Here is a 10,527-nt window from a genome sequence, read left to right as displayed (position 1 = left end):
CTCTTCAAGTTGTGTTTGTAGCACCAATATTCCAAATTGATTTTTTTCTCCTTAGCTATTCTTCTAATTAAATATATTCAATTTCTCTTCCTAGAAAGAAAACTACAGAGTTTGAACTACATGAAATAAACCTTTAATTGAAATGCTTTGGAGGAATGATACCATTTTATAAAATGCAAATGCTATCAGTTTCTCTATGATATTTTAGCTCCATCTCAATCCACATTTATTTCTTCAGATCATACTAACACTCTTAATATTTAGCTGACATCATATTTTGAGAATTATGATCAATTTAGAAAAAAAATGCATGATTCGTAGCTAATAATAAACTAGCAACACAAGGCCTGTTGAATTTTCATCCTATTCTTTCTCTTACACTTCTTTGCAACCCAGGAAGATATACATATCTGCGAACTTAGTAGTGTGTTTATGGAATAATTTTCCCTAAAGCACTTAGGTAATATTATTGTAGAAAATTGATGTTGATTTTTTCTGGAAGTTAGATTCATAATGATAATTTAAAACTAATTGTTGGCAATACAAAAGGAAGCAGGGGAGGGAAATATGACTTCAAACTTTTGCTATCTTTTTATTGTAGTAATGTAGCATATATACTCTTTCATATTGAAATGAAGATATTAGAATAATAGCACAAATAAAAGAAATATGTTTTCCTGTTAGATTTTGATCACTAACATTATGTGCTTTGAAAAGTAGGGGTGAGACCAAAATAACCCTATTGATTTTTTTAAACATAGAATATAGGGACAATGAGAAGAAAAGGTAAAATTGTTCAAAACACCTAATATATATTTGGGACTGGGCCATGTCTGAACCATACTTAGCACACTTCTGAGGCAGAACTATTATTATTGTAAGATAAAGAGATGGAACAGTAATCATGTAATTTCATCTTTATATTATTCCCTAGATATTGAAAGAATTGTTATATAAACTTATATAAATCTTTGGACACTTGAAAAACAGAATCATTCAGGGCCATCAGTTACCTGGGATTTTGTTTTATAGACAATATCTATGAATGCATAGCTAAGTAGAAATGGCAATGAGAGTAATATCAGCATTTTCTTTATTGCTATTCTGTCTTATACTGAATATTGAAAGCTCAATGATTATTGATCTACCTATCTGGTGGGGGTTTCAGCAGAAACTGGGATTTCTAGCCATGGAACCCACAGATGAAATTTCATAAACGTACTATCCTTTCATCTTTGTGTCATCAATTTGATTGAAGATGGACCATTCCCTTTCATTATTACATGCCTGGACAAGAGGCATAGAATTACAAAGGAAATTGTATATATCCTCACTAGCTGACAGAAAATAAAGCAACCAGTGTCCCTGTGTTGCAATAAATTTAAATGGAGAAGTTAAAAAAAAGACCTAATTTGTTCAGGTAGGTAATGAGAACTTACTTGGTTATTTTTATTGAAACTGTTGGATACCATGCAGTATTTTGTTACACATGCTTACTTATTCACATGCATGAGGGTAGAGGTGAGCACACAGAGGTGAAAGAGGAACATAAAGTAGGATATTGAATTGTCAGAGCAAAGCAGCATTTTTTATATTATTTCACATAATTTTTAATATCTTCATATTTTTGCAGCATTTAGAAACCTCTAATAACAGGGAGAACTATATGAGGAGCATCCTCAGATTCCTTGGGAGTACTGTGGGTGAAGAACAATCAGATTTTGATAAAAAATATTACATTATAAAATTGATCTGTAACTTCTTGTCCTCTAATATGTTCCCATAGGAGCTTTCCAGACCATTATAATTGCAGTTATAATTATATACTTTTCTATAAAAAAATTCCACTTGTTTCTTTTAATACAGAATTAGGGCAGACACTATACAGATTAGAGTACCAAATGACTTTGGTTGATTACTTATAATGTTTCTGAACAAAGTGGTAAAAGGAAAGGCTGATATAAAGAATTCAAATTCATAATGCAAGTACCATATAAATGACCTAAGGACTTCTAGATATATTCCAAAAGAAACCCCTACCTCCGATAACCTTTGAAATAAAATTATTGAAAACCAACTATAAAAGATCACCTATGATTAATTAAATTTTAGCACAAGTTGAATACTTCACCTTGCAGGGGCTTTACCAGTGAGAGCATTTATTTGGAAACAAATTAATTCTATAAATTGGGAAGAGGACTCCTGGGCAGACTCTGATGAAGCTCAGTATAGTGAGTTGGGATGAGTTTTCTTTGCCAATGAAAGAAGTCTTACCATCCCCATTGGAAGATGTTCCTCATGCAGGTGGCTCCACTCTGCTAGTGAGCACAGCTCTCCATTTTCGGTGATACATAACTGTCAACCTCTGTCTCAGAAGTGCATTACCTGAGAAAATGGTATCAGCTGCTCCTGAGAGGTTGACATATCAAAATAATGCTGATTCTCTTGTGAACCTATTCCCACCTCCCCTCTCCCCTCTCTGTGTATACCTCAAACTATGTTAAAGGACCAGCAGGCTCTTAAAGTGAGATACAAAGCGTGACCCATGAAAAATGTAAAGAAATCCAAAGGGGAGAGAAGCAAGATGCAGAGGCAATGGTTCCTCATCTGAGTTGCCAGCTTTATTTATATCCATAGGTTACATTAGGTCATTAGTACATTACTGTTCATTGTATCATTAGGCAGGTTACAGAGTCAGAAACATTATGTAACTTATTTCTCAATTACATACTAAGTTGTCATGTGCAATGTTAGGAGCTCTGTGTAGCTTTCAAGAAGATTCATACTGCTATGTGGATAGGTTTAGGAGCAGAGGAACTTGGTGAAACATTGTGGTTTTCTAACAAGAGAGTTCCTTATTCCCAGGAGCTGTTTGTCTGAGATTAAGGTTGAGACTCCAGTACAGAACCTCCTCACAGAGGGCATTACAACAGTAGCTGGTCATCCTGCACCTATGCACAGAAACTTTCCTAGGCATTAGTTATCTTACCAGTTCCTGGGAGAAACTGCAGTATGTTCCAGCTGTGGAAAACAAAACACCTAGTATTCCCTGGGATTTTGGTCACCAGGGAGATGCTATCTTATATATTCACACAGCCAAAATCCTTACATGAAAGATGTGTTACACTGCTAAAAAAGTACTTGAGTTACCTGGATTTTAAAAGGAGATGTCTAATGAACATGTATGAGAATGGATTTTAATGTGAGGGATAAAGGCAAAAACATCATAAAGTTGCATCAGGCCTATTTTATTGATATTGGTTCACCATGCAGTAAATATGCATTTAATGTTAAAGTTCAGGAGATTAGAAAGGGCTCTAAATATTTATTCAATTTCTTGGCTGAGATATAGATCAGAAGTCTGTTCTACTGTGAACAAATTGAAAATTCCCAATCTTCATTAACATAGAGGCCGGGATTTTAAGACTTAGAGAATTTTTAATGTCTGAGAACATGCATTACTTAAGACATACTCTTCCACACTGGAAGTGTCCAGAGAGCTTAACTTTCACCATGACCTTGAGCAACAAATTTGTGAGAAATGTTCTGCATTCTCGAAAAGCTCTGTGATCACTCATCTACAGGTCAGAAATTATAGTAGGAAAAACAGCCACTTCAACCGATAAATCCAAATGAAATGGGAATGATAGGACACTGGAATGAGAGGAGCAAAGTGGTAGCAACCACTGGAGAAAAGACGAGTTACTGTAATAAGTAGCAGAGTTTACAAATCAATAAGAATGGTCTTATTCACATGGACATATGGCTTTGGCTGTATTACAAGTGGTTTCATTGCTTGAGCAAATTAACACATTCCCTGGTATGTGTTGTGCAGCAGCTATTTATCCAATAAATGCTTTCATCTTCAGCTCTGTCCATAAGAACACTAGAAAAGGGTTGGTGAGTTGTCAAAGGTCAGAAATGCACATTCAGTGTGCTACTTTGAGGAAATATTGACTATTTAACCCTTTGTCATTTGTTCACAGAGATCATGATTGTCGTTCCCTTCTGTAACATATTATATTATATTAGTCTATTATATTGATGTCATCATGTTGATTGGAATGATTAAGCAGTAGCAACTACTACAGATGTATAGTGTGAGGACACAGAGTTCCTTTCCTCAGGAAGACAGAGTAACAAGGTGCCATCTTGGACACAGAGAGCCCTTACCATACACTGCATTTGCTGGCTTCTTGGTCTTGGACTTCCCAGTCTCAAGATCTTTATATTTTTTTATGTATTACCAACTTTATGATATCTTGTTGTTGCATCAAACTAAGAAAAAAAGTTTAAAAAAAAATCTTTCCTATTTGCAGTTTTAGCAGTGTCCTACAAATTTGATATGCTGTGTTTTTGTTTTCATTTAGCTCAGAGTGCATTATAAATTCCCTTTTGATTTATCCTTTGATCCATGGATTATTTATAAAGGTGTTATTTAGTTTCCAAATATTTGTGTACTTTGAAGATTTCTTTCTGCTATTCAATTCCAATTTAATTACATTATAGTCAGATAACAGGCTTTGTATGACTTGAATACTTTTCATTTTATTAAGACTTGTTTTAGTGCTTCTAGTGTGGTCTATCTTGGGAAATGTTCTTTGTGCATTTGAAAAATAATACGTATTCTGATGTTATTGAATAAAGTGTTCTATAAATGTTAATAGGTCTAGTTCTCGATAATGTTAAAATCCCCTTACTTTTACTGACTTTAACTGCTTTTTTTAGTAAATAACTGAAAGAGCAGGTACTAAAATTTCTGACTATAAATGTGGAATGCTCAATTTTCCTTGCCATTCTATTGCTGATTAATTTATTTTTTATCTTTAATATTAGATGTTTTAAATTTCAAGTTTATACTGTCCTTTTGATGTATTAATTCCTTGTTCATTGTAAAATAAGTACTTAATTTCTGGTAATATGTGTTGCTTAGAAATCTACTTTCCAATACATAGTTATTTTGGCTTATGTTGACATCTTACATGTTTCCTTTAAACCTACTTGTGTGTTTTTATTTAAATTGTGTTTCTTATAAGAAGCATAGGGCTTTATTAAATATTACAATCTTTATTTTTAACTGGGGCCTATAAAAATTTATATTTAATGTGATTTTGATAAAGGTAGACTTAAGTATATAATCTTGCTATTCATTTTTTTGGAAATAGCTGTATTTTACCTTTATTTTAAATTCTAACTTATAATTTCTGATTTTTAATAGTTTAAATAAGCATTCAATGTCTTCCAACATTAATTTCTCTTGCTATGTCAGTTGTGCCTCAGGACTATTATGTCCTATGTGGATGCTAACATTTTTTTTCTTTTATTGTTGTTATAGTTTTCTTTTTATCTAATTTTTACAATTTGAATTGATGTGATCATATATGCTGTTTTCTGTATTAATTTTGTTTGGGGTTCTTAATCTGTTTCGACCTCAAGTTGATGCCTTTTTTTTCATTTTTAGAAAAAGTGCAATCAAAATTTAATAATTTATATTTATAAAATTTCTTCTTTTTGTTGTCATTATATTCAATTTAAATTGGTGAGCATTTTCTATAGATATTTGATTCTCTGCTTATACTTTTCTTTTACGCATCGTTTTTTTATTTGTATTTCATTTAGAACACATTATTTTATTAAAAAAATTACTGATTCTCCTGAAAAAAAATTCAATCTAGTATTTTTACTATCACATAAATCTTAAATTCTGATCAACATTTTTTATAAATTCCATATTTTAATGTAATTTTTAAATTACATTTAAAATGTATAATATTTAAGAATATAATTATTACATTTTTGTTATAAATCCTTTAAACTTTATAAACATTAAATATCTTTTCCAATGCTACTCCTAGTGTGCATATTGATATTATTTTAACACTCTTGTTTGATAATGTCACAGTCTGAACCATTTTGAGTCTACTGCTATAGCCTATTTTCTTTCTTGAGCATAGGTCACATTTTGTTGCTTCTTTGTGTATCTTGTTGATTCTAATGCATTTTGAATGTTTTGTATCAAAGGAAAATAGAGACTGAATTAAGTAATATTTACTTCTAGAAAAATGCATTCCCTTTGTGTCTAACTTTTTTATTATAATTATAATGTGAATAAGGAGAATATGTTAATATGGAAGAATGATTCTAACCATTTTGCATCTTTGTGTGATTCATTTTAACACTGTTTTTTTAACTTAAAGATAGTATCAAATTTTTCTTTCATATAGAATATTATTCCATCTTTAGTAAAATTTGAGTGCTATATTGTTTATAGCCCAGTCACCACTCTTATGCATAATGAGGTATCAATCTGAGCTCTTTACTCTGCCTGATAATTTCTAGGTCATTGGAAATTCCCATTGCTCCCAGTTATGCTCCAGGATTTTTATACATTAAGAGAATTTTTGGTTTAGAGGTGTAGATGAGCCATGTTGCTCACCTCCTTCACTCAGAAATGAGTCAATTTCTCACATGTCCCACATATTGCCACTTCAGTGCAAGGTTACAAAGTACATGAGGGAACATGGGATAAAATGTCCTGCAAGGGCTCCACTAATATACATTTTATCACAATCACACACACATTTAAAATTTGTTGAAATGTTAATTGTTGTTTTTATTTATCCTTCTCTGTGGATCTGTGATAAATTACTTCTCTTCCTACTGTCCTGCCATGAATCTCTTATTTCCCATGAAGAGCCAATCTCATTCTAGAATTTTGTTCACTTCATAATTTTTTTAAACAGCAGACAAGTGTAGAAAAACCATACTTTCTTAGATTAGGTATCTTATTATTTTATATTTGTTCTTTTTAGATTACCTGACAGTACAATATATATATATATATATATATATATATATATATATATATATATATATATGAAGTATAACTAATTCTAATTAAGATCCTATTTAATTTTGGTTACAAGAATGAAAGTGACTATGTCTTATAATTTTGTACAGCTGAAGTGAATGAAGAACCCCCAATTGTTTTTCTTTTAGAAAAAAAAATACTTTTATTTTAAAATCAGTTTGATGATTACAGACATATCAAGAAGCACACACATACACACAAAACTAATTTCAATTGGATTTCAGTCACAAGTTTTAAGAACAACAAGGTAAGTTACATCATTTTCATGTAAGTCTCTGAGCACGACTGAGAACTGAATTAACTTTTAGCCTAAAATCTGAGTATTACCAGTCCCTATTCCATCTCTGTGATGCCATGGGAACTTAGTTAATTTATAATTTTTTTAACTTTTCAGATTTTTAAAAAATTTTAATTTGTTATATATGGCAACAGAATGCATTAGAATTCATATAACACATATAGAGCACAATTTTTCATATCTCTGGTTGTACACAAAGTAGAGTCACATCCTTCATGTCTTCATACATGTACTTAGGGCAATGATTACCATCTCATTCCACCATCTTTTCTACCCCTATGCTCTCTCCATTGCCCTCCCTCCCTTTTCCCCTTTGCCCTATCTAGAGTTCATTTAACTCCCCACCCAGCATATTATGAATCAGCATTCTTAAATGATAGAAATAATATGGCATTATTTTTGGGGAGGAATTGGCTAATTTCACTTAGCATTATATTCTCCAGCTCCATCCATTTACCTGCAAATGCCATGATTTTATTCCCTTTAATGCTGAATAATATTCCATTGTGTATACGTACCACATTTTCTTTATCCTCTCATCTACTGAAGGGCATCTAGGTTGAAGAACCCCAAAATTAAAGACAAATTTAAATTTGACTAAGATTTTGAAATGTAAAATTTATTATCTACTTTCCAGAAGTAAATTTTGACAGTATATTTGATATATAAGAAGGTATTGGTAGCTATTGTTTTGAATTTAGTCATATTTAAGAAAATAACTATAGAGTCTGTGAGGTAAAAAACGAGGACACTAATTATGAATAATTTCTTTGACTCATTTTGTTGCAAAGTAGATCAGAGGTGTGCACTGGTAAATTTAAGGAAATATTGAGTTAAAAAAAAGCATTTCTAAATTAGAACATACTAGGACACATTTCTACAATAAAAGGGACATTTTAGAAGAGACAAAAAAAAAAGAAGAAAGATACAGTGAGAAATCATCACAAAGAAAAGATAGAAGAATGAATTTAAATACAACAATGAGGTAAAGAAATCTATCCTAACTCAAGTCCAAAGGTACAGGAATACCAGAGCAGGTAAAACCTTCATATGAAAGGGCTTCCCAGAAATGAGTGTGGGAGGAACTCAACAGTGAAATGAGAGTTAGAGAAAGATGGAAGGGACTTAGAAAAATATTGAGTATCTGGACAAATTTGTTGATGAGAAAAGACAGTTAACATAAGAGGAAAACATGGGAATTTGTATCTAATTATGGAATGGAAAGGTACTAGTTTGCCAAAGAGGGTCGGGATTGGGTCTCTGGCTGTGACTTAGGTAAAAAAGATAGATGAATAGGTTTTATATTTTTAAAATATGAAGTGTACATGATATATTTGTAATATATCTTAGGTCATTCACACATATAAATACTAAGATTAAAGATATTGATTGCAGCATTATATTGAACGTTATATTTAGCTATTTTACAAGGCCTTCCATAGGCCTCTTCTGAATGCTTTTCATATCTTATATGTTTCTGTATAACTTGTGCATATCTACATTTCACCCATTATACTGTTTTTCTAATTTTCTGTTCATGTGTATTTTTTTCCCACTTCCTCTTGGAGGACAGAGATTGTGTGTTATGTATCTATGGATTATTGGTACATACCATGGTGCTTTATGACGTGCATAAAAGACATTGGACATGTATTAGTCAAAGAAATTGACTATAGAATATTTTGTTGTTTATTTCTAGAGGAAATAATGCAGGTTTCATTCAAAAGCATAATAATGAGATTTTTACTTTTTGTAGATTTTTTTAACCAAGTATGTCCCAAGTTTCCAATGCTGTGAATAGCTTAATGAAATTGGCACAGGTGCATTAATATAAGTTAGAAATCATAATCTAAAGCTCACTTTATATCATTAATATTAATAATTATTATCAAAAAACAATTTGTCTATTTTCTCAAAAGAATAAAACAGTACAAACACAAATATTTCTTTTCAAAGTTACCATAAGTGTTATATTTGCTGGTCAACTTAAGTTTTCTGTGTGCTTATAAATGAGATAATCAAAGCTTATAATTAAAGATGGTGGGCTAATATGCAATATGTAGCAGGAATATTTTTTAATCCTATGAATGTGGAACTTTTTTTAGAAGGTGAGTTGGGAATACTGCTTGATCAAAAATATTTGCTCTCATGAACAGAATGAATTCCCTCCGAGTTTCTTGTCTTTATTTCTTTATGCCTGAAAAAGAAACAAGAATCTATTTGTATGCAGGGAAACTTAAAACCCTCTAGGTGTCTCAATCAGAGAAAATTCAACACAAGGAATTGGTTACATGGGTGACTGAAGACCAAAGGAACACAATGTCTGAGAAAGTAAGCAAGAGATTAGAAACAGCAGGAAGCTTCCCACTTCTGGGACTGGGAGGACACTTGAAAGAAGTGTTGTAATGAGAGCCCTGAAGCTGCTCTGTAGTAGAGGAGGCTAAACCTCAGCTGGATCTGGGACCACAGAGGGAAGGGCTATTTTGTATGAGTGAGAGTGAAGGGAAAGAAGATACAGATAATGCCAGAGAGGAAAGTGAAAGCAAAAATGAGAACAGAAAAATAATCTTACTCCAGCCCTACTCTGGAACTCTATCTACTCTTCCAGTTCCTCTTATTGGCCAGAGGGCCAATAAGATCTGGGATAATGCTATTCTTACTATACCAGACAAAAGGAGAAGAGGAAATAGTTAAAAGGAGACAGGCAAAGTACCCATGCATGCAATTAGACAATGAGTATTTAAAAAAAATATTCAAATATCCCTTACTAAATTATATGAGATGATCATGACACCTTTACAGTTGTATTTCTGTGATAGTTTGGTTGAAAGGGCTACAGGGAATGAACTCATTGAAAAGTGTTGCCCATTTACTCATAATTGTGTATCAATACTTGAAAAATCTATAACTAAATCTTTAGTCCCTCATTTAGTTCACACATTAAAAGAATGAAAATCCATCCTCTTTATCTGATTTAGAAAACATAGTACTAAGTGATATAGCTCACTAACTTTTGAAACCATAGGAAGAGATTGATTGAGCAATATTTCTAGCCTCAGATCAGTGTTATATGCCATTTTTAGTATGAAATTACTCATTTGATTCTGCTACAGGAAAATGATGTTGGACAATTTAAGCAATAGCGATCAAAATTAATGAATATGTTTTCATTAAATTCAAATGCACTGAAAGTATTGTCATTCAAGTTATATTTCACCATCCAAAAGAAACACTTTATTTACAATGTTTTCTTGTTAATAATTTTCACATATCATGGAATAGCATATGTCAAAATATCTCTGGTATACTTAATTAACAGTTTTTTTATTGGGGGATTTGAATATTATTTTCTTACATC

The sequence above is a fragment of the Ictidomys tridecemlineatus genome, chromosome 9 (assembly GCF_052094955.1).
Source record: "Ictidomys tridecemlineatus isolate mIctTri1 chromosome 9, mIctTri1.hap1, whole genome shotgun sequence".
In the NCBI taxonomy this organism is placed as follows: Eukaryota; Metazoa; Chordata; class Mammalia; order Rodentia; family Sciuridae; genus Ictidomys; species Ictidomys tridecemlineatus.
Note: the sequence above shows the minus strand (reverse complement) of the source record.